The sequence below is a fragment of the Stenella coeruleoalba genome (genome assembly GCF_951394435.1).
Source record: "Stenella coeruleoalba genome assembly, chromosome: 17".
Taxonomy (NCBI): domain Eukaryota; kingdom Metazoa; phylum Chordata; class Mammalia; order Artiodactyla; family Delphinidae; genus Stenella; species Stenella coeruleoalba.
The window spans coordinates 5,180,160-5,192,915 of NC_137163.1; the positions used below are offsets into that span (position 1 = coordinate 5,180,160).

General features: G+C 41.7%; 1 long non-coding RNA gene across 1 annotated transcript in view; it reads right to left on the minus strand.

The window, feature by feature from the left end:
* LOC307176210 overlaps nt 1-8,489 on the minus strand; it is a 74,268-nt gene extending 65,779 nt beyond the window's left edge. The window contains exon 1 of the long non-coding RNA XR_013824644.1: nt 8,449-8,489. This is a non-coding gene — a long non-coding RNA (uncharacterized lncRNA). The remainder of the gene's footprint in view (nt 1-8,448) is intronic.
* Nucleotides 8,490-12,756: the final 4,267 nt, after the last annotated feature.

The following is a 12,756-nucleotide window of genomic DNA, read 5'->3' on the forward strand; positions in this document are numbered from 1 at the left end:
CCCATGTCCCTGATGTACTTTGCCCAAGACCATGAAACTGTCCTCTGACTTCCCCGGACCCACCTCCACCCTCCTCTTTTCCACCGGTTGCTTTCAAGGGTAGCGATCTGTCAGGAACGGTCCCACTGTGAATGATGCATTTGTTCTCTGCTTTATCTTGCAAACTCAAGCACGTGCCTTAAACCTTCCCAGTCCAGTGCTCTCGGAAACAATCACACTCGCCCAGCCTCCCAGGGCCAAGGTGAGAATCGGTTAGCTGGTATTGCAGATTGTTTTAGAGATGTTAAAGAATTGGGTTTTTAAGTCTGCCCAGTGGTGTAACGAAAAGACATAAAACCAGAAAGCAGAACAAACCATGCTTTGGAGCCCTTGCCTGAATGGTTGGAGAGCCGAAGAGATAAAAACACAAGGACAATGAAGAGAATAAAGTCTAAGCCAGGGCAAGAAATTACATCATCACTGGGGTGAGTGAGGAGAGACTTCGGCAGTGGACACCCAAAGAAGGAGAGCAGGATGTAAAGGAGAAGGGAGGCCCGGGAGGAGGAAGGAGCCACTGAACCTGGGACTAATCACCCTGATTCAACGCCTTGTGGATTCAGCAAATGCTCTCCTGCTACGTCTCAGCCCAGACCCTCATCTTCCTTCCCCTGGAGATGCTGCCCAAGTTCTTTTCTAAATGCCTAGTTTCCTACTTGCCTTCTCTCTCTCTCTCTCTAATAGTATATGGAAGTAGGAAAGCTAGGACTAAAAGAAAATAATTGGATATGTTGACGAAAATCCTTCATTTGGTTAGTTGAGAACAAAATCATCCCGGCGTTTTTCTTTTAGCATCCAAGGCACTCACAAGAGGCCTGGCATGAGAGCGAGATGAAAAAGAGAAGGTCGGTGGGGAGAGAGATGTAGAAAAGGCTCATTTGAGGGGGTCACTGAGTTTAAGCTTTTACAATGGGGAGTCATAAAATCAAAGACCTCTCTGGGTGATCAGAAAGCAAACTTTGCATTTTTAATATTACAGGGAAACTACCGAAGAGAGAGGCTCGAGAAATGAGAGTATCTATCTGAACTTTTAAACTTCAGAAGAACGAAATTTACTTCAAAATAAACAATCTGAAACTCACATCCCTGTAGTACTATAAGATACAGAAGAAAAGGGAGCAGGATAGCATTCCACAGACAAAGCCAATGTGTCAGAAAGATCAAAACTGTAACACTGTTTCAAAACAGGCTAAAACACATCAAGAAATGCATACAAGAGTGCAGGGCAATGTATGTCAGAATTTATGAAAACCTCAGAAATTAGGTGACAGAACTCACGAAAGAATGATAAATAACCGGACATCATTTCTGAAATGACGAGATGAACACAAAGAAAATAAACATAATAAATAAGACCTGAAGAGTTATAATGGTGAAAAAGTAGAAAATGTTTTAAACTGCCCCAAAAGGGGCTGTTCTCAAGGATTTGCTATCGGGCTGTCCTGGGCCATTGCTGAGCCCGGCCTCCTGTGCGCACAGAGCTCAGCCTGCTTGTCCAGGGAAAGAGAAGCCTGCTGTTTCGGGGCCTCCCAAGGTCCGTTGTGAAAACTGCCTGTGAGATACATGCTGATGAGAAAAGGCTTCTCCTGCGTCTGGAAGAGAAGAGTGAAGATTGCTGGTCTGGGGGGATCATGGCATGAGGGACAGCCGCTGGGGGCCTGAGGACGGGAATGGCAGTGCTGACAGCACCCGGCAGGGGGTAACGTTACATGGCCAATGTGCCTCTGTTCACAAAGGCAGCAAACACCATGCAGGGGGACTGCTAGGCAGAAACAGGGCAGGAAGGAACGCTCAGTCGCAGGCCCCATCTCCCAGGCATTTCGTGAGGAAGTGCCTGATGAGGTATACAGGGAAGACAGGCTCCTGGTACCCAAAGTGGATACTCAGGGAATTGTGATGGGGGATGCTGATTGGCTTGAGATCCATGTTTCTTTACCTGTAGGGGAAACTCACACATGCCATTCATGCCTGAGGGGTCTTCACTGACTGTCCCTTTTGTGACTCAGCTGCCAACATCCTGTCTGAAATAACTTCAGAAAGACTTGCATGTAGAATGACACCTTCCGTTGTGTAATGTTTATCAGACGTTCCGGGAAGGATGGATGGAAGGGACGGAAAGGAGAGGAGCAAAACGGCCAAGGGAGGGAAAAAGGAGCTCAGGAGGAACAGCAGAAAGAGCATCAACATGGTGGGTTCCCAGCTCCGCCTCTGGAGGGTGGATGAGTCCGGATAAGTCATGTCTAGACCCTTCACTTCTTCTCCCCGCAAAAATGAGAGCATTGAACCAAATGCTTCCTTTCAGATTAGTCACTGTGTATCTGATAAAGAGAGTATCTTGTTAAGCAGTGCTGGATATTGGGGGGAAATCTTCAGCCCTACAGTGGGCATTAGAGAAAGCGTCAATATGTGTTTACTTTTTATTTTCTTCTCGATTGAAGTATAGTTGTGTGTGTTTACTATCTCCTCGCTTCGCACCTCCATCCTGGCTGATTAGACCATGTGCCCAGGATAGAGGGGCACACTAGGGATTGCCATGGGTCTCTGTTTGCACGTTGCTGAGATTTGCAAAAATCACGTGGCTATGGAAAGCAGCTCTGTCCCTCTCTTCTCTGTTTCTGTGTGTTCCCTGGCCAACCTTCGAGTCTCATGCCAAAGATTTCGGATGCCTACGTCAGGGATCACCGAGGTTGACATTCACGCTCCTGCAGCGCCTCACTGCAGTGAGTTACAAAGCTGTCGCTCCACAGCGATGTTTGCAGCTGTACAGAATTGCCTTGGAGGCGTGTTCATTCTTTGCAGAATATTTACTCTTTCCTAGGGCAGAACATCTCTCAGAGCTGTCTCCTCGCTACAACCCCTCTCCCAAGGGTGCGGTTTTGACGCCAGCCTTCATTCTTTCCGTCCTGGACCACGACTAAGGAGTCTAAGCCCGTCCTGGACCGTCTAAGGAGTCTAAGCCCTAAGGTAATTCACCTTGCGCCTCTCTACTGCCGCTAATCACTGCTGCTAGACGGATTGTGTTTATTCCTGAAATGAAAACATAGCCCTGCACAATGTCTTTGCTTAAAATACTTCAGTGACTCCAACTTGCCTTTAGGAGTCCTCCAAATACCTGCCGATATAAGTAAATTCTAGATTAATAAGGACATTAGTAGCAAACAGTGAAGAGCTAATTCTGTGCCAGTGTTCTGAGTGGTTTATGCACATTAACTTACTTGAAAACATTAGGATGCCTTTATCTGTTTCTGGTATTAGGGTGGTGCTGGCCTCAGATATTAAGTTAGAAAATGGCCCCTCTGCTTCTAATATCTGAAGAGATTGTGAAGAATTGGTACAATTTCTTTCTTAAATGTTTGGTAAAATTCACCAGTGAAATCATCTGGGCCTGGTGCTTTCTTCTTGAAAAAAAAAATGACATTATCAATTCAATTTATTTAATAATATAGGACTATTAATATCAGCTATTTCTCCTTGTGTGAGTTTTAGTAGTTTGCATCTTTCAAAGAATTAGCCCATTTCATCTAAGTTTTCAAGTTATGGGTATCAGAGGCACTTACAGTATTCCTTCACTATCCTTCTATTGTCCATGGGATCGGTGGTGATGAATGCCTTTTCAAACTTCTGATATTAGCAATTTTTATTTTCTCTTTTTTTTTTCCCTTGGTTAAGCCTGGCTAGGTGTATCGATTTTTTCTATAGCCAGGAGTTCATTGAAATTACCATTTAAGAATTCCTACGAGTTTCAGCTCCACTAGCTTCCGCTCTGATTAAGCAAATCTCAGTTGTGAATCTGAATTCACTTATCTTTCCAGAGTTCATGGTGGTCATTTGCTCTGCAGCCTCAGTCCCTGATGGGTCCAAGCTAAGTTTCTGATTTTCAGTTTCTTTAAGATGTTGCTGTCTGGGGGACAGGAGCAGTCGCTGCCACGCACTTTACTTGTTGGAGCTGGAACTGAAGTTTTACCTGCTTTAGCTGTTTTCAACAAATTTTGCTTTCTTAGATTTTCACTTTTGTTCAGTTAAAAATATTTTCTAATTTCCCATGTGACTTCTTTGACTCGTGTTATTTTTTAAGTTTCCTGTTTAATTTGCAAACTTAGGATTTTTTGCAGCTCTCTTTCTGTTATTGATTTCTAGTTTCATTCCATTAGGGTCAGAGAGCACACTTTGTATGATTTCAAATATTTTAAATTTTCGCAAGTTTGTTTCATGGCCCTCAGTATTGTCTCTGTCGATGGATGTCTCACATGCAATTAAATAATGAGTATTCTGCTATTGTTGGGTCCAGTTTTCTATAAATACACATTAGGTCAATTTAGTTGGTCCTGTTTCTCAGCTTTCTCTTTTTTTACTGATTTCCACCAACATGTTCTATCAGTTGCAGACATGAGTGGTAGCAGTGCTCATATGTAATTTTGGACACTCGTCCTTTGCTCTTCTCAGTTCTATGCGTCATGTTTAAGGAAGCTCTGCTTTTAGGTTCATATATGTTTAGGATTATTTTTCATTTTTTGCTTATTTACCCATTTATCATTTGGTTATTATTATTATGAAAGTCCTTCCTTATTGTGGTAATAATACTGCTTCAGGAGTCTCTTTTTCAAATTTATATAGCCATTCTAGCTTTCTTTTGATTATTATTTGCATGTTATATAATTCTTCATCATTTTATTTTAATGTATGTTTCACTTAAAAAAATGAAAAATATTCCGTTCATCAGAAAACTTAAAAAAGCTGAAAAGATAGGGTACAAACTGGCATATAATATAATATAACATAAATGTATATGTGTATGTATATATCCTCAGTATACATATAGGATGGTGTAGCTTTGGTTCTATCTGTAATAACTCCCTGCTAGAGTAATCAAACCATAGCATAAAATAGCAATATACTTTGAAGGCCTATTTAGGATTTCTCCAAACTTTCAAATAGGAATTTAATAATAATCATAATGTAATGGTGATAATAACAATGACAATAATAATGCTGATAATGGCCAAATTTTCTTAAATTTACTAAGTCTTAATAATAAGTTCTTTACCTATGTAATGTAATTTAATCATTGTAAGAATCCTCTGAGTTACATTCTTCTATTAACCCCATTTCATAGCTTGTGGTAGGCAAAATTCCAATAATGCCCACCACCAAGAATCTATTTTTCTGATTACCCAATCAAACCAAAAATGAGATACTGCTGTGAAGAGATTTTACAGATGTAATTAAGATTATTCATCAGTTGACATAAAGATAGAGGAATTTTCAGGCAGGCCTGACCTAATCATATGAGCCCTAAAATCATGGGATTTTCTTTGGTTGTGGTAGAAGAAGAGGCATAAAGGGAAGTCAGAGAGATTTGAAACAGGAGAGGACTGGATGTGCCATGGCCGGTTTGTGAGAAGGAAAGTGAATGGTCTTTAGGAAAAAAGAGGAACCTTCAGTTGACAGCCAGTGACCTCAGGAAAAAGAGGCTTCAGTCCTACAACCATGAGGATCTGACTTCTGTCAATACCCTGAATGAGCTTGGAAGTGGGTTGTTCCCCAGAGGCTCCAGATAAGAGCTTAGTCATTCAATATCCTGTTTTTGGCTTTTCAAGACTCCAAGCAGAGTCCAGTTGAACTGACTCTTTTTTTTTCTTTTTCTAATTAATTAATTTATTTCTGGCTGCATTGGGTCTTCGTTGCTGTGCGCAGGCCCTCTCTAGTTGCGGCGAGTGGGGTTAGGGTGCGTGGGCTCCTCATTGCGGTGGCTTCTCCTCTTGCTGAGCACGGGCTGTAGGCACGCGGGCTTCAGTAGTTGTGGCATGCAGGCTCAGTAGTTGTGTCTCATGGGCTCTAGAGAGCACGCTCAGAAGTTGTGGCGCACGGGCTTAGTTGCTCCGTGGCATGTGGGATCTTCCTGGACCAGGGCTCGAACCCATGCCCCCTGCATTGGCAGGCAGATTCTTAACCACTACACCACCAGGGAAGTCCCAGCTCATCTACAGAACTGAGATTTAATAAATAGATATTGCTTTAAGCTGCTAAGCTTGTGGTAATTTGCTACCCATCAAGAGAAAACTAATACATGGTTAAAATAGAAAGATTGCACAACTTCCCAGTTCAGTCTGACTCAAAAACTTTTACATTCTACCACTATGCTAATGTAAAAAATACCTTTCCCCTTTCTTGCCATACATTTAAACTCCTTTCTCTTGTCTAAATACCAAATTCCCTCCTTTTGTCATCATTAACAACCATTTATAGTTCTTTGCATTCTCTGAAGTATCTAGCACCACACAAGCACATAACTGGAAGTCAAGAAAGGAAAAGATCTCATTAAACTGATTTAGATTCTTAAATTTGATGCATTTCATATTCCCCTCAGATCTTAGCTGAAAAAGATTTTAATGAAGCTTACATAAATCAGAGTGGCGTTATATGGTCTAATAGTTAACTAATCCTTAATTGTGCAGTACTTTGAAATTTAGTGACCATTATAGAGAATTCCATCAGGATTAAAATGAACCAGGGAAGATCATGATGGAAGAAGGAATTAGAAAAATGCACATTGCTGATGCCCAGAGTGGCATTTTTGTTGCTACCTCCCTTTGGGAGATTTTGCAGTAAAATTAAAATTGGGTCTATTGTTCAATTCTTTGATATTTTCTTTTCCTTTTCTTTGCTGGCTTGAATTGTCATTTGTTGATGAATGAAACAATAGGTATAAATCAATCAAGATTTTTCTATATATAAGTACAAAAGGTCTAGAAAACAAAGGACAGGGAAGGAGAAAAAACCTAATTTGATCTCCTGACAAAAAGTCCTTTGAAACAGAGAAAAAACCTAATTTGATCTCCTGACAAACAGGCCTTTGAAACAGAGGGATCATGTAAAACAACAACACTCAATACCTAACAGAGTTTAATCATTTTACTTCATAATATACATTGCTTGAAAGTTCATAGGAACACTGCAAAATCATAATCAGATTCATCAATCTTTTATTGAGTCCTCTCATGGACCAAGTAACTGTGTTTCATACATTATCTAATTTCCTTTTCAATATTTCTATACAGCAAGCAAAGCAGGTATTTCTCCCCCCAATTTACAAATTAGAAAACAGATCCTCAAAATGTTCACTCAGCTTTCTCAAATGCCAAAGACTTATTTGTACCATATTACGGAACAGTAGCATTAAGCCAGATGTCAAGTAATATTTCAATGACTATTTTATGATATCAGTATAGACATCATACAAAAGTCAGAACTGAAAAGATCATCACTGCCCCCAAATCAGTTATCTTTCCATGTTGAGGAACCATATTTACCAAACCCAAAATAGAAGTATACAATAGAACAATGAGACAGAATATTTGAAATCTCAATGATCCAGAATATACCAGAAATAGAAATCATTAACTAATATGCAGAGCTACCATGGAGGATGAAAACGGACACCTTTATAATTCAGAGAGTTTGACAAATGAAAGCAACTCACGTGGATGCTCTGATATACAGAAAGTGTTCTTAGAAATAGACAAACCAGCCCTTGAGCTGGGAATATGACCTCCGGCTTAATGAGTTGTTTTAGATATATAATGAAAGATCATTTCAATAAGGAGCAGGGCGGTAAACGTGAGTCCAAGTGACAGAATCCAGTTGGTGCTGTGTGTTCTGAGGCTGAGACAGGGAACACCCCACAAGCCTGTTTAGCCAGGGGCAGCTTCTCTCTATATCGGGGATCTATAGGCGAAGGTCGTGAGTGGTGAGGCACCATCCCACTGAATTCTACTCTGAATTCACACACTTGCCAAGCCAGAAGCTGTTATTAAAATGACACCCTAATAGATTTGCTTTTAAGAAGAAAAGGTTCTGATCAATCAAAACAAATGTCCAGGTTACTTAGCAAAAATAGTCAATTCCTAATAAGTTAATAAACTGGCATCCTGATGTGTATATTGGTCTCGGTTGAGCTGAGTCACAGAAAGTTTGATTCATTTTTGTTGAAGTGACCAAGTTGAGTTGCTGGATCTCCAGCTCTGAGGATGGATCTAGCATGGGCAATAGTTTTTTAAGTCAATTGCACAAACACAAATACCATGTGCCCATCTTTTCTTAAGGATTGGTCAAGAAAGCCACCATTTGCCCAGCAGTGATAGGTTAGATTATTATTACTCAGCAAATACTTCTCTCTCTCGCCAATTGGGGTGGAATATATATCCCTGTCCCACTGACTTTGAGCTTGGCCATGACTTGCTTTGGGCAATGGAATGTGAAGGAACATGACATGGGTAGAGACTATAAACATTTGTATGGTTTCTTGGGTCCTCTTATGTTGCTATGATCCCCCCAAAGGACAAGCTTCACGTGGTCACTGCCTCTGCAGGCTGGACTTCAGAAAGAGACGTGTGGAATAAAACCAGGTCTTACCTGTAGCCTATAGACAAGTTCATGGGACTCAGATGAGATCAGACTAGTCCCTGCCAAACAAGGGAAAAAAACATGCATTGTTGTAGGTCACTGAGATTTTGAGGTTTTCTGTTATAATATATATATATATATATATATATATATATATATATATATAATATAAATAATATATTCTGATGTTCATTTTAATTTTTTGGCCTCTGTACTTTTCTTGACTTGGCCTATTTCCATTTAGATTACATTTTTGCACAGATCTGACCTCTGGAATCAATGCCATTTACCAGAATGTCATTTCTGTGCCCTGAATTTGGTTTTGGGGCTCAGACTTTTGAGTATCTAGACTCCAGCCACTCATTAGAATCCTCCGCCTTATTTTCAATTTTCTGAAACAAAACGTCGAACTTGCGTCCTGACTGGGGCTGCTTTGTCTCCCCTGCAAAAAGACAAGCAAAGGGGAGGCCTTGGACTCTGACGGCCCATCAGTGTGAATTCAACTAAGTCAGGACAACTAATTCAACTAAGTCAGGTGACAACCAGCCTCTTTAGTCTTCTCAGTCCAGACCAGGATTCTGCTGGAAAAGGGAGAATAAAACAGAAACCAGGGGGTCACCAAAACCCTAAAATTTTACCTGGGAAGGTGTGAGGCAGGGATCATGCCCTATGACCTTCCCTTCCACAGCCTCAGATTCACTGTACCTCTTTAGCCCCAAAGGTCAGCTTCAAGGTCATGGTCAGCCTCAACCTCCAAATAAGATTTAATTTAGGTGAAGTGGAGCAAACTACCCCCTTTCTACCTCTATCCCCAAACTTGCAATTGTTTCTCAACATCTCCTCCTCCATCAACCATTCCAAATGTCCTCATCCAGCACTTTGGCTGTCTAGGAAGTGTATTTAGTGGGCTGATCTGAGCATGATTCTCTGAGGCTGTCATTGTCATCTCATGGGGAGCCACGGTGGCTGTAATTACTCAGTTTTATTTGTCCTTGGATATAACAGAATGAGAGCTACTCCAGTGGCTTTCCTGGGTTACAGACACACTGGTTAAGCAATGACCCTAGAGAATCAAAGTCATCAGGGTCCGTGACCACCAATAAAGTAACACCAGCTTTGTCTGCTGTGTCTTTCACATACCCTAAATGACAGGGTATGGCTTGTAGCTTTCAGTTCAGTGGTTCTCTTACCCTGGAGCCTAGTAGGGGCTGTCTCTTATTAAAAACTAAGACCTCTGTCAGCTAAGCCTAAGGTTGCAAGGTTGGGAAGCACAAGCTCCAGAAACGAGATATTGGTGTTTGTTTTTTGAGAAGGGCCAATTTACTGTGACCGCTTGGAACACAGACGCATGTGTGCTGACTCTTGGGGCACTGCCTAAAGTAGATGCCGTTGGTGTGCATATACAGCATCCTGGAACACACCAGCCCAACGTTCTAATGTCCTGTATTTCAGCTGGTCACTTGCCATTGATTTGAAGTACATGATAATCGTGTTCATTGTTGCCTCTCCTTTGTAATAAACTGGGTCCCCAGGTCTGAGGCAGCGTTGAGTGGGATCTACGCTAACAGATCGGATTTTCTGTTGGTGTGGTGGAGATACTGAGAGTAGGAACGTCTTTTAGGTAATAGTATCCGTTTAGAAGCACTGTCATTCAGAGCTTTGCCTGCCAGCCCTCCATCCCCCAATGAGGCATGAGAGAAGGTGTGAGTTACCTGATCTTGTGTTGATGGAGAAGAGAGAGCTGTGGTTCTGTGATACCGGAAGCATCCTGCATCCTCCCAGGTCTTTGCTCCCAGGGAGCTTCTGTTTGTGGGCTACCCAGTGAACTGAAGGACAGTGAAGTGTGTCCTTTTCAGATGTTCTGCTGGTGTTTACTGCTGAGGCCTGTTGGTGAGGTCACTTCTGGTGTGATCATGCAGCTTGAAAACGCTAGGAAGGAAAACATCCATAACAGTTGGGTGAGAAAAAACCCTTCACCCCTAAATATGATGACCACGTGAGAAGGAGCTTGGCTCCAAATGCTTGGCAACATCTGCAGTATCTGGTCCTCTCAGCATTTTCTTCTAGCTTACAAGAGTTTCCACACTGCAGGAGAGAAACCAGGGTAGCTGGCACACTCTGGTGGTGAGGAACAAGGGCTCGCTCTGAGAAGGCAAAAGAGGCCCTCCCTCTGCCTAACCAAGCCTTGCTGTCCAGTTCATGGGACGTGGCTGCCCAGGTGCAAGTGGGGGTGATTTGTTAGACACCTCCTTCCAGAGTGCCCTAAAGTGCCCTCAGCCCTGGTGCTTTCATCATCGTCTCCAGTATCCCTTTCCCTCTCCCCTCTCTAGGCCTTTCCACTGCTGTCATCCTTCTCTCACCCTAAAATACACACACACGTTTCACAAAGCAATAGGGGCCCCAGGAGGTGGATCACTGCGTAGGAGCGTGCCTCGGGAGTAAATGAAAGTGGATCGGTTTCCCATTTGCAAAGCATTATCCTCATTATAGGACCTTCTGTTATCTCACTGTGAACCGAGCTGTAGGTAAGGTAACATCTGCCAAGTCCTAAATCCCAATTCTGGCCACCTTCCTTTCTTTCTTTCTTTCCTTTTCTTCACAGCACACTAAGAACATCTCTGTTCAACAAACAGGCCTCCGGATGTAGACCCACCTACAGCCAATGTGGCTGTTGACAGTGAAGAGTAGCTTCACTCATTGTTTCCCTCTAGCGTAAGGCAAAATCCAGACTCCCCCCAACAAAACTGAAATTAATCAGAGAACAACATAAGAACCCAACAAGGCTTGTCTGGTTTATCCAAGGACAGAGTGAGACCTCCTAGGTCAAAGGCTGCCTCAGTCAGCTTCCTCCCAGGTAGGGGCTGCTTCCCCCAACACCCCAATACCCTCTATCCCATTACATGGGTATGGATGGGCAAGGTGAAGAGGCCACATTAGGAGGGAGATGTGATGAGTAGGAAGGTTTGAAAACTATTCTAATTTAGGATCTTAAAATGCTTGTGAGAATAACTGCATCCGATCAGAAGTAAGACATTACTCTAACGGCACATGGTGGTTCAAGTGACTAAAAAGGTTTGCTGAGATTCACCAGCCACATTTGCTCTCTCTTACTTTACTTTTCCACAGGTCCATAAGATGGAAGGTTAAATGGTATGATGTGGCCTGGAAGTTATAACAAAGTGTCTCAAGGGAAAATCCCAGCATGTTCCAGTCCATTCTTATCTGTGGTATGTTACAGGGAGCACTGTTTTCACAATTTAAAAGGTTTTATACAGTGAATAAATGAATGAATGAATGGATAGATGCATAAATGCATTGTCAAATAAGATGGGAATCATATTGTGCAATAATAGGAACATATATATATTTGTCTCTGCTCCTGGTTCCTGGCACAGGGGTCCTAAAACCGTTGGAATTTTCTGGGCAATGGTACTGTCTTTTGTTATAATGAGGTGACTCTTGGTGGGCTCCTGGATTAGTGTCAGAATTGAAATGAATTGTGGGACAGCCAGCTGGTGTTGCAGAGAACTGCTTGGTGTGGGGAGTAAACCCACCTGCCTGGTGTCAGAAGTGTGAGTGTGGCAGGGTAGTGTGAGAGTGAAGAAAAGAATTGAATGTTTTCTTTGCAGGTGTGTGTGTTAAAATAAAAGTCATCAGATGTGTTTATTACAGGAAATCTCAGAGCCTTTTAGATGCATTATATAAATATTCAAATGAAGGTTAAAACGTACGGGGTCTTCAACATGGTCCATCATCCTGTCTCTTGATATGGGTGTTGCATGGGACACACTCAGGAAACCAGTGATGCAGATACAAGAATATACACTTTGGCCACAATGAGAACTGAGTTTATACAGAAACTAGGACTCTGTTTCTTTAGCTTTGCCCCAAAAGACAGCCACAGCTTAGGTTATCTTTTTTTAAAAAATATTAGTTTATTTAATTTTAGCAAAAAGTAGCAAGTATATGTAATGCATTTGCTCTCATCCTTTATAAAAATGTTCAAATTTCTCCAGCCCTTCTCTAGGCCCCAAACACACTAATCACTCTTGTTTTCTTTCAATTAATATTTTCTCCCCCAGTCTACAAGCAAATCTCATTACTGAATGCTAATTTTTAAACCTGCCAATAAAATATTCTTTGAAGAGTCTGTCCCTATAATTATTTTCAGGATAATCTTCCATTTAAATATTAGCAAATTGTTGACAATCTCCTTTGCATACCAATGAACTATTCATTGACAATTCTCTGTGGTTGTGTTCTTAGTGCAAGGTTTAAAGTAAATAATGCTGGCTTATGAGATGACAAATCTGCTGT